The sequence below is a fragment of the Pistacia vera genome, unplaced genomic scaffold, assembly GCF_008641045.1.
Source record: "Pistacia vera cultivar Batoury unplaced genomic scaffold, PisVer_v2 Contig357, whole genome shotgun sequence".
Taxonomy (NCBI): Eukaryota; Viridiplantae; Streptophyta; class Magnoliopsida; order Sapindales; family Anacardiaceae; genus Pistacia; species Pistacia vera.
The window spans coordinates 655379-667499 of record NW_022196176.1 but is presented as its reverse complement, the minus strand read 5'-3'; the positions used below and the strand labels follow the sequence as shown (position 1 = coordinate 667499).

The window sequence follows — 12121 nt, the reverse complement described above, 5'->3', positions numbered from 1 at the left end:
TTGTTGTATTTTCAGGTATTTAGGTGCAAAAAGATGATTATTCCTGTTGTGTTGGTGTCCGAACATCTGGACCAGTTCGAGTATGGATAAATCAAGGCGAGAAGAAAAAGAGTGAAATTCAAGTCGCGTGCAGTGTGAAAATGAAATCCAGGTGTGCCATAGCGAAGACATTCAGCACGCAACACAAATTGGCAAAATCAAATGGCCACGCAATGCTATTCAATGTGCCGTGGCATGGATGGGTTTTGACGAAGAATAAATCACCTAGAAGCGTGCCGCGGCGCCATTCAACCATATCGTGCGCAAATAGCTAATTTGGCAAAATATTCGCATTTCCAATCCTAATTTGTTTGCCAATATTTACAAAAATGCCATCACGTGTAATTTCTATAAAAAGGCAACTTTAGTTCATAATTTTTGGCAGCTTTTAGCTAAACATTTGTAAACATTTTGGGAACTTTGAGAAGGGGTTTTGGGCTAGAGGGATCAAGTCTTGATCATTTGTTGTGGATTTGTCATCCAAATGGTCATGGGTAAGATCAAGGTTCCTTTCTTTGTGATTATGTGTAACTAATCATTTTCAGTGTATCCCATGAACCCAATTTGATTACTTATTTTTTATTCTAATTGATTGTTTAATTGATCCAATATGTCTTAGTTTCATCATATGATTGCTGAATTGATTGATCGTTTTATTGTTTGATCAACTTTAATTTTCGGGTAATTAATTGTATGCATTTGGGATTAGGCTATATGCCACTGGCTAATCTCAAAATGTCTTAGGATGATTGTTATGTTTTTGTGTGACCACCTTCGACAGATGTAAATTGGTTTGTGAACGTTTGGGTACTCTTGTGCTTAATGGGTTTTCGTAATGGACTAGGCTATACGTCACTAGCTAGTTTGATGATGAAAATATTAGGTTATCCGATTGCCCATGATATACTATTTTGGTGAGTATCGACTCTAAGATTTGGATTGAAAAAATGTTGGTTAGGTTAATAAATAGAATATGATGATTACGGTGAAATTGGATACACTAGACCGTTGCCCATTTGTTGATTTTTAATTAGCTTTCATTTTTGTTATATTTGGTAATTTTAGCGTTTTTTACTGTTTTTATTGTGATTTTAGATTAATTTAGGTTGCTGGTCCTTTTTATTATTTCTTTTGATTTCATTATCTTAGTTGATTTTTGCACAATATTAAATTAATTAATAGCTCCCAACTTCCTGTGGGATCGACCCTTGCTTTGCACACTAAACTACAGTTGCGATTCGTGCACTGCGAGGATTAGACTTCTTTGTTTTTCAACAAGTTTTTGGCATCATATTAAAGATAGGAATGACAAAGAAATAGTTGAGATTTCTAACATCCCAAATACTTCAAATAGTTATTACAAATACAAATTAAAACTTCGACTAATACACAAGTTAAAATGATACTGAAGCCAAAAACACTTATTCATCAGAAGATCAAACATCTATTGGGGTAAAAATCTTATGGCTGCTTCAAAATCGTCTAATTTGATAGTAAGCAATTCACCAGTCTCCACACAATTAGCACTAATCCTAAGATCTAAATTCCTCTAGCGTTATTCAGCATTATATCCACTAAACCTCCATTTATTTTCATACGCTGCAATTATGTTGTCTGTCTCTTATTAGCTTGCAATGACATCTACACTACAGGAAGAATGTAATTTAAACCATGTAACCAGCTATCCTCTGATTGATTGTTCATCTTGATATGGAGACCCTTAAAATGTTAGTGACCTTCTGCAGAAACCTTCATTAGAAGTATTACGCGTTGCATTGGTTCACAGTAGCCAGCAAATATGACTGATATTTCCATTGTCCATAGAATTAGTCGATAAGTTCATCCACAAAAATAATTCCTCCTCCTGCTTCTTTGATCTGTGCACGAAATTTAAGATGTACATTACTTTGGTTAAATAAACCATATATATCCAGGGCCGAGACACGGTCCTAATGGAGCTATTTACCCCATTGGGCACAAGTGGCTGTTAAATCCTTGAATATTATATATATATAGAAGGTGATGCCAATCATTTTATTAGTAAATCTTTTCTTTAACCCAACAAAATTAATCATATGAAGTATCTTGCTATATAACGACTTTAATAGAAGCAAATTATTAAAATGTCAATTATAAAAAAAACAGCAAAAAAACTTAGAGCTTAGAGCCTTAGAGATTAGTCCTATCAATTAAAGTTGAGGCAGATGCAGGCAGATGCTTGTGCCAAAAGCTATAAGCAGCAAAACAACTTATTAAAGAATAATCTTGGAAGAAGGAAAGAAATTTGTCTGTATAAAAGAAGAAGAAGAAGAAGAGCTATTTTAGAAAATTAATCATACAAAATCGAAAATATGATTTATTTTTTATGGCTAAGTGTTTTACCTTCTTCCTTGTCTGTGGTCCAGTTTGACCAAATATATTTAGCCACTAAATCTGTCCGTTGAACTTCTTTTACTTTATCACTAGGCAAAATTCCCTCACTATGGAGTAGTCTTCCAAGGATTCGAGCCACCATAGTTTAACTATCGATATGAAAAAATCAATTAATTTAAATTTTTTTAAGTAAACAAAATATATCAAGTGGAATTTAAATTTCATAAGACTATAGGGAGCAATTTCACCTGTTCCAGGATTTCCAGGAAAAGTCATATGAGGAAGTCTTCCAGTGCCAATTGCAGTCCGAGGGCTTTGCGTCTCTTATCCAAAAGCATGCCAATTGCCCATTCCGAAGTTGCATCTTCAGTTCATCCAAGCCCACAATATATGATAACTCTTTTTCGAGAGCATCCATCTTTTCTTTTTCCTTGCTGCATGCTTCCAGTGCCTTTTTCTTCTTGCGTCTCTTTGATAAGAGTTTAATAGCTCACGCAACTTCCCACTTTCTGGGATTTTTGAGAGGGATGCTGCCAAGTGCATTGGAGTTTCTATACTCCAAAATTTGAGAACAGATAAGTTAAGTTGGAGCTTAAACTAATTCTTGAAGGAGGTCAAGTACCCAACTTAAATGCCTAGTTTAAATTGAACTTGCCTAAGTTTGAATTAAAATTATTAATAAAAAGAAGAATTTTTTTTTTAAGAATTCGTGTTTAATAGTATAATTATTTAAAATAATAATTGGATAGCGTCAAATAACAAGAATTATATTTATGCAAGTTGTTTTATTATTAAAATTTAATACATAAATTATGGATCGTACTAAGTCCTATTCTTAAGACCAAACAATTCAAATAGGACTCTTCTCAGCAGTCTCATACAGTACACAGATTAGTTTTCTCTCGGAAAATTAATAAAATATATATCTCATAAATTTCACATACCATCTTCTGCTTCTAAGTCAACTTTATCGTTCCCCTTCCATCAAGCAGACATTTAACTATTTCTGTTGTTGTTACCAGCAGAAACATGAAGGGGATGTCTCTGGATCTGCACTAAACCAAAATGAAAAAGAATACATAAATAGAACATAAAACACTTGCTGCTCACTCATTTTTTAAAATTAAATTAACTTATTTGCTAAAACTTGTTTTTTTCCCCTTAATTCTTTCCAATACCTTTACTTTCTTATTAAGTTCATGTTTATGTAATTTTATGTAATTTTTAAGGATCTAAGACACGTAATGGTTTCATTATCTAACGGCTACTTCCAAGATTAGATGAAATTAGATTAATAGAGGATATCTAATTATGACCATTCAATTAAAATATGCTCTAAAAGTGGGTACAATTTTCATAAAAAAAAAAAAAAATACTAAAATTAATCTTCAATTGCATTTCTTTCATTGAGAAGAGATGGGTTGTCCTGTAGTAGCTTCTGAAACCCAACTTATCCTGGACGAGCACACTCATGATGGTTGTAGGTTTCTCGGACCTGATGACTGTTTATCCGATTATTCCATGTCTCTTATGTAGGAGATTGAAAATAACAAAACACAAACAGAAAGAGAGAGAATGGGCGGTTCAGAATGAAATGAAGTTCGTTCCCCTTTTTATAAGTGTCTCATTTCCCTTCTTTTCTACTTTATTGCGTAATATGTTCAAATTTTCTAAACGTCAGCATTGAATAATGTTCAATGAATCTTCTTCAGTTTCTCCGTCACCACTGAATAACATTTGCACCTCCAATGTCTTTTTCTCTTTATTGACTTGATAGGTCTTTTTCCATGACAAAGAAAGATGAATCCACTAATGTTATTTACTTTTCTTCTTCTTTTGTATTGTAAGGCTCCCTTCCGTGGAAGGTGTGATGAATACTAATTATATCTCCACCTATAAATTAAAAAGGAAATAGAATAGGACATGTAGTGCTAAATTACAGTTGCGGAAGTAGGGTCGGATCCCGTGAGGGTAAGTTCACTGGCAATTCACTGTACCTGCACAAAGAGCAAAGCATGGAGCTTACTTGGACATAGTGTTGTGTCTGTCGTAGGCACCCGATACTCAAGTCACTAAGGCTGAATGAGCCAATTTAGTGAAGGTAAGGGAAGGAAGAGTTACTGATGGTCGAGTCAGAGACTAGAACCACAGCATGTAGGATAGCTCTTAGGAGTAGAGGCTGGGTCTTGGTAGGTGATATGAGGCTAAATGCCTAAACAAGGGTGCGACCTCTGTTATATGTAGTTGTGGGTCTTTGTATCTTGATAGGACTGATCCTTAAGGATAAAGGCTCGTAAATAGGAAGGATACTGATTCACTTGACTCAATGTAATAGGAGTCCTAATCTGCCCAAGAACGGAATATTGGGTGAATTAGGATAAAGTAAAACAAGAAGAATGTTACTTACCTTGGTCTAGAAGCTTGGCCTTATGTGGGCCGCTGGAGTACCCATTCTAGAAGAAAGCTGGATCTAGAGGTCGCTGTTTGGCCCAAGTCACAAGCTCTGGTGTTGATCAACCGAAATTGGATCACAATGATTGGGCCGATGTAGTGGAACATTCTTGTTTGGGCCTCGTAGATTTTAGACCACATACGTAGCCTCCCTTCTAAGTTAAAACATCTTTAGCTTGCAGAGTAGATGGTCGGATGGAAGCTACCCGGACAAAGAGGTGGGGTCGGTCGAGTATCCCTATTGGCTGAGGAGACATTTTGTCTTGGAGAAATTGTGAGGAGATTGTGACTATATTCTTGCAAATTTGTGTAATTGAGTCTACTTAGCTGGTCGAGCCAAGTACTAGAGTGTGTGGCATTTTACTAGCAGTTCGTCCACTTGGTCGACTGAGCTGAGCGATTGACTATAGAAAACATCTCTTAAAGCTAAGTTCGTTCAGTCGGCTAAACCGATCTGAATGATGGGAATTAGTTATTCAGCGTGTCAGGCCGAGTGCCTACTCATTCTTTGCTCTAAAGAGGTCTATCTGTTTCTCAGATGGGAGACGAGTCAGTTTGCTTGGTCGAGTCGAGCTTCGTCTAAGTGCGATTGGGTGTTATTAGGAGAGCGAGACATGTCAACGGTAGGGTTACCATGTTTTGAGCGGGAGAAGAGACGTTATGGTTCCTAAGGCAGTCTTATTGTAGAGTAAGTGCCTAGAGCAATCAATTATATAGAATTGACTTCTAAAATAATGTTTATTAATAATAAAAGGCAGTTTTCTTCATATCATGTAAATCAAATTGTGTGTATTGACATATGTCTTTAGGATGGTAGAAACGTGACGAGGGTATCAAGTGTTTTAAATCTTGATTGAGAACCTATGATCATATATGGTGGTCATCTAGAAATGTCTGTAGCCTAGTATTATTCTGACCAAGGATACATATAATACAATAAGGCTATCATAGTGTTGAACGACCCTATCGAAAGACAGTGACTAATCTCATTGTCAAGGTTGTTGTTGACAAACCTGGTGCGATACATGGTGCTTGCTGTAGATAAGTTCACTGGATAGACCCACATGAGGTTCCATATAGATGGTAACCCTAGTGTCTATAGAATAAATTTTAACAATGGTTGTGCATGTGATCCTTAGACTTGGGATCACCGAAGTGTCTGTACACCGATTGGTGTAGTTTGACACCAGCCTAACATAGTTCTATTCAGAGCTATCAATACAGTAATGATTGGCTGCATTGAGAGGTGTATCAAGACTATGGTGGATCAACAAATGATCATCACTCCCGGGTATGGGTGAAGTTATCTCACTGCGTAATTCAGTGAATGACAATGATACTAAGTTGGGCCATAGGGGATTGAGTTGTTGCTCAGTACAATTTATTATTCCGATCATTGGTCTAGTAATGAATGCAAAGATATCGAAGATAACTAAGGTTGACACTATTTCTATACCTCAGCCGCGATGAGATACAGATGATGAAAGGATCGGATTGCACAGTAACCATATGTTGATAGGCAAGTTGTTTCGTTGAATCGAACTATCGAGTGGCCATGATGCCTGCTAGAGGCCAATCTTGGTCTGTGTTTAGTGAGACGATTGATTGTGACAATGCGAGATAATCACTGTCGATATGATGAGGAGCCTTCGAGTACACATAGAAGACAGATTATGATTAATTGTGAGAAAGGGTATTTGTCATTTGTGATGAAAGGGTTTTTCGTCATTTATGATGGAAAATATTTTTGTCTTTTGAATGAAAGACATTTGGTAATTCATAGTGCAATTGAATTACTGAGTCATTGCCATATTTAATTTCATATTGAAATTAAAATTAGTAAGATTATGATTTAAATATATTCATATATTTAAATATTATTTAATATTAATATTTGATGATATTAATAAAGATAATATATAAATTAGAAAATCATATTTGAATTTGAATAAGATGCGATGTGGATTATTACCTTCTTGGTAATGAGGATTACTATCTAGTCATAGAATAAATTTATTCCTAATTAGATCAGGGTTTATTTTTGTTGCATATAAAAGGCAACTTAAAATTAAAATAAAAAAAAGGAGAACACATTAATTAAATCCAAGCCACTCACCTCACTCTCTCTCAAGTTTTTCACTTGGTGGAGAAGAGAATTTTTCTTAAAGAAAAATTCTGCATCTTTTTGCTTGTGTGGTCTTGCTAGCAAGAGACCGCAAGTCGATCGCCATCGTGTCTCATGTGGATGCCGAGAGTTCACTATTATCTTAGAGTGTGAGCGATTGTATCGATTGATAGAACCTCCAAACACTTGAAAGAAAACATGCATGAAGAGTGGCAGAATGAAGAATGAAAGCATGAAAGGTCGGATTAAAAAAAAAAAAAAAAAATGTTTTCAAACAAAGCATGGAAAACTTATACCTACTCCTTGCTTTGGGTTGTGAAGACAAGACTCAAAATGATGAGACCTCCACACTTTAACAACCATCTTGAGAGAGTTAGAGAGTGGCCGCGTGGCTATCCCGTCCTTAGAGATCCTATACCCGAGCACTATACCCTCTTGGACCATGAAGTGACATTTCTCCCAATTCAGCACCAAGTTTGTCTCCTTACATTGCTGCAAAACAGAAGAAAGATTAGTTAGACAGCAATCAAATAATGAACCAAAAACTGAGAAGTCATCCATGAAGACTTCTATAAACTGTTCCACCATGTCTCCAAAGATTGACATCATGCATCTTTGAAATGTTGCTGGTGCATTGCACAACCCAAAAGGCATCCTTCGGTAAGCAAAGGTGCCGTAAGGGCAAGTGAAGGTCGTTTTCTCTTAATCCTCAGGCGCGATGGCAATCTGGTTATATCTTGAATACCTATCCAGGAAACAATAATAGGCATGTCCTGCCAACCTCTCCAACATTTGATCAATGAAAGGTAATGGAAAATATCCTTCCTTGTCACCTCATTCAATTTACGGTAATCAATGCATACTCTTCAGCCCGTCACCGTCCTCGTTGGTATCAACTCGCTACTCTCATTCCTTACCACTGTGATACCTCCCTTCTTCGAAACTACTTGTACCGGGCTCACCCATGGGCTATCGGAAATAGGATAAATAATCCTCGCATCTAAGAGTTTCACCACCTCCTTTCTTACCACTTCATCGAAGGATTCAATCTCCATTGTGGTTGCACCCTAGGCTTAAAATCATCCTCCATGAGTATCTTATGCATGCAAAATGATGGCGAGATACCTCTAATGTCCGAGATTGTCCATCCAATTGCTAGTCTATGTTCCCTCAACACCCTAATCAACCGCTTTTCCTCTAATGTACTCAAATTTGAACTAATAATCACCAGGAAAGTTTCTGAGTCTCCAAGATAAACATATTTAAGGTGGGACGGTAAAGGTTTCAATTCAAGCTTTGGAGCTTCTTCATTTTTTTCTTTCTCATTCTCTTTATCAAAACCAAACTCCTCAAATTCTATATCTTGACTCTCATCAATCAGTTGAAGCGCTTCTAACATCCTAGCACAATCATTACTCGCCGACTCTTTTACCTCTACTGTTTTTGATTTGGCTATACAAGCTTTTAGAGGTAATTGTGGGGTGTTTTCTTCCATAGATTCCTCAACCAATTTGTCCACCACATCGATACTAAAACATGAATCCGTTTCAAACGGAAACTTCATCGCTTCAAAGACATTGAAAGTTACTGTTTCATCTTGAACCCTCAACAGTAACTTTCCTTCCTGCACATCAATAAGTGCTCTCCCCGTGGCTAAGAATGGTTGGCCCAAAATCAGAGGAATTTCCTTATCCTCTTCCATGTCCAACACCACAAAATCTGCTAGAAAAATTATCTTTCCTACCTTCACCAACACATCCTCTACTATCCCCCTTGGGTGTTTTATTGACCTATCCGCTAATTGCAACGACATGGTCGTTGGCTTCACTTCACCAATCCCCAATCTCCTGAAAACAGAAAAGGGCATCAAATTAATGTTAGCTCCTAGATCACACAAAACACGATCAAATGTAATATCTCCTATAATACAAGGAATAGTAAAACTCCCTGGATCTTTGAGCTTCGGGGGTAACTTCTTCTAGAGGATGGCACTACACTCCTCCGTGAGCATCACCGTTTCCTCATCGTCTAACTTCCTTTTGTTCGATAAGATTTCCTTCAGGAACTTCGCATAACTCGGCATCTGCTGCAATGCATCTGCAAAAGGAATGTTAATATGCAATTTTTTAAAAATTTCAATAAACTTTGAAAATTGCCTATCCTGATTCTTTTTCTTCAATCTCTGAGAAAAAGGTACGGGTGGGGTGTGATGAGCCAACTCTGGTGGTATCTCGGGGAATGGCAATTTCTCATTCTTCTGTTGCTTTTCATCCTTTTTCTTTTTCTCTTCCTCCAAACCACTTGGTTTCTCTTCAGCAACTATCTCTTCATCAACTTCCTCATCAGAATCTTCCTTTCCGGTTTACTCAACCTCCTTGGTAGCTTGCTCTACCTCTTCCAAAACTGTCCCACTTCTCAACATTATGGCATTTGCTTGCTCACGTGGGTTAGTTACTGTATTGCTTGGTAAGGAACCCTACGGTCTCTCATTAAGCTTCTCGGCCAATTGGCCCATCTGTACCTCAAGATTCCTAATGGACGCCCCTTGATTTCTAAAATTCGTCCTCGTCTCATTCATGAACCCCGTGGTCTCTTGCATAAATTTTCCAAATATATCTTCCAACTTTGTCACTCTTTGATCTCCCGGTTGATTAGTCACCCTTGGTTGGTTATTTTGAACTGTCCTCCGTTGATGAAGATAACGAAGCAAAGGTGTTCCCAACTTGACACTCGCTACTCACATGGTTTCCTGCACAAAAATCACAAGTTAATTGAAGTGCTTGTATAGAGTTTACCTGCATAGTTCCCAATTGTTTTTGAAGTGCCATGAGTTAGGTTGACATGGCTGTAAAGGCATCAACTTCATGAAGACCTGAAGATTTCCTTGTTGTTGCTCTCTCATTTGGTCTTTGATAGTTGTTGCTCGCCAAAACCTCAAGCAACTCATAGGCCTCTTCTGGTGTCTTATTCTGCAAGGCCCCTCCTGAAGCTACATCCACCATGGTTTGCACATTACCCACCAATCCATTGTAAAAAGTTTGGACTTGAAGGCAAACTGGCAACCCATGGTGTGGACATTTCCTCATTAACTCCTTGTATCTCTCCCAAGCCTCATACAATGACTCGGAATCATCTTGTAGAAATGATGTGATATCATTTCTCAATTTTGCTGATTTAGCTGGAGGAAAGAACTTGGTAAGGAATTTCTGTGCTAGATCATTCCAAGTTGTTATAGTTCCCGGTGGTAATGCTATTAAGACCCCTTGCTTTATCCCAATGAAATGGGAATAACCGCAGCCTAATAGCGTCATCCGACACTCGTTCGAGTTGAAGTGGACAAATTTCAAGAAATTGCAATGTGCTGATTCGGATCTTCCTTCAATCACCATGAAATCTAACCGACTGCTGGATCATCTGGATGATTGCCGGCTTGATCTCGAAGTTGTTTGCTGCACCGTAGGTCTAGTAATAATCGACCCACTACCATTCACTGTGGGAACTGAAAATCCCTTAGTGTCCTGTTTTCTGGTCAGCCATTTCAAAACTATTTCTTCTGCTTCTACAACTAAATCCTCTCTTTCTCTTCTCTCTCTGTTACGTCGTCTAACGGTTCTCTCAATCTCAGGATCACAGGAACACTGATTGACGTCTCGTTCGTCGCATAAACTGCAAAAAAAAAAATTGAAGGAAGTGAGATCACAAACCAACTAAAAATTAAAAACAAAAATAAAAACTCCAATCTAGCTAACTATAGAAAAACTCAATGTTAACTTAAACAGTCCCCGACGACGACGCCCAAACTTGATGCGGTTTCCTACAACATGAATATGCAGCAAGTATACTAATCACTCAGTAATATAATGATGAGTGAGTATCGTTCCCTGAGGATGTTAGCTAAGCACTAGTATTCTACCATTCTCAAGTTGAAGCAACCGAAATCTTTTGGTAATTGGGAGCAATTTAACCTAGTACTAAAACAAAATTACTAAACTGCGAATTTACTAAGAATGCGAGAGGTAAAACACGGATAAAAATCAATTCAATTAAAACGGGTAGGGTTTTGACTTCATTCGGATTTTATGGGTTAAACCTAAAAATTACACTACATCACCATTCATATACATTGGTTGTAAACCAAACTCCTAAGGTGTTAAACATACCTTCTTAGCTATGTTTTCCTATTCTTCCTTTTTAACTTTCCGCACCCAACAATTTGAAAGTTAACAATTCCAAACTCATTAAGCATAAGAATCCTACAATGATTCATTAATTCTTGAATCTATCTCTAGCATCACTACTATAATGGTGATTACCCAAGACGCTAACATGATTCATTTCTCAATCTCATCTGTTCATCACAAAAAGCTAAAACTTAGAGCACCACACAATCAAAGCATAGTCATATGAACATAACATGATCAATATTTAACCCATTAGAAATCTGAATACAATCAAAACCCTAACCCAAATGGGTTAGTTCATAGCTAATTAAAAACTACAAGTAATTACGATAATAGTCAAGTCAACATAATGAAAGTAAGAGAGAGGATAGAAATCTCCCCAATGATGAATCCCTTGGTTCAAAATCAATCTTTACCCTTCTAATCGCTAAATCTCTCCAAGCTTAATCAAAGACAATGTAAAAGTTGCTAACCCTACTTCCTGGATGACACTGGCAAAAAGGTTAAGTGTTTCTTTTATACCTTGCCCCAAATTTCTAAGAAAAACACGCACAAAGTAAAACTGTGCGTTTTACAAAACTGGAAATTACGAAGTTGTCGCGGCGAAGAAGAATCTCGCCGCGGCGGAAGAAAGAAGCAGACTTGTTAGTGTCTGGCGTACGTTGCCGCCGTGGAAGGACAAATCTTCATCGCGGAAGCTTCTGAAAGTTCTGAAATTACAGAACTGCCACTCTGCTTGCTTCCTCGCTTGATTCTTCGATTCTCAGTGCTCTCTCTTTGGAACAAGCCTCATCGTGCTTTATCCTGCTTCAGAGCTCTCCTAACTTCTGAGATATGTTAACTTCTGAGTCAAAACTTCCAATTTTGTCCTTATTGCTCAAAATGTCCATTTTAACCTGAAACACAAAATGTAAAGATTAAGCAACAATACAGATCAAAATACACCAGAAAG

General features: G+C 37.3%; 1 non-coding gene and 1 pseudogene across 1 annotated transcript; one reads left to right on the top strand and one right to left on the bottom strand.

The window, feature by feature from the left end:
* Positions 1 to 1459: 1459 nt before the first annotated feature.
* Positions 1460 to 9816, bottom strand: LOC116139661 (annotated as a pseudogene).
* Positions 9817 to 10048: 232 nt separating this feature from the next.
* On the top strand, positions 10049 to 10155 carry LOC116139701. Its single transcript, XR_004129503.1, has one exon. It is a non-coding gene; the product is annotated as a small nucleolar RNA R71 (small nucleolar RNA).
* The last annotated feature ends 1966 nt before the right edge of the window (positions 10156 to 12121 follow it).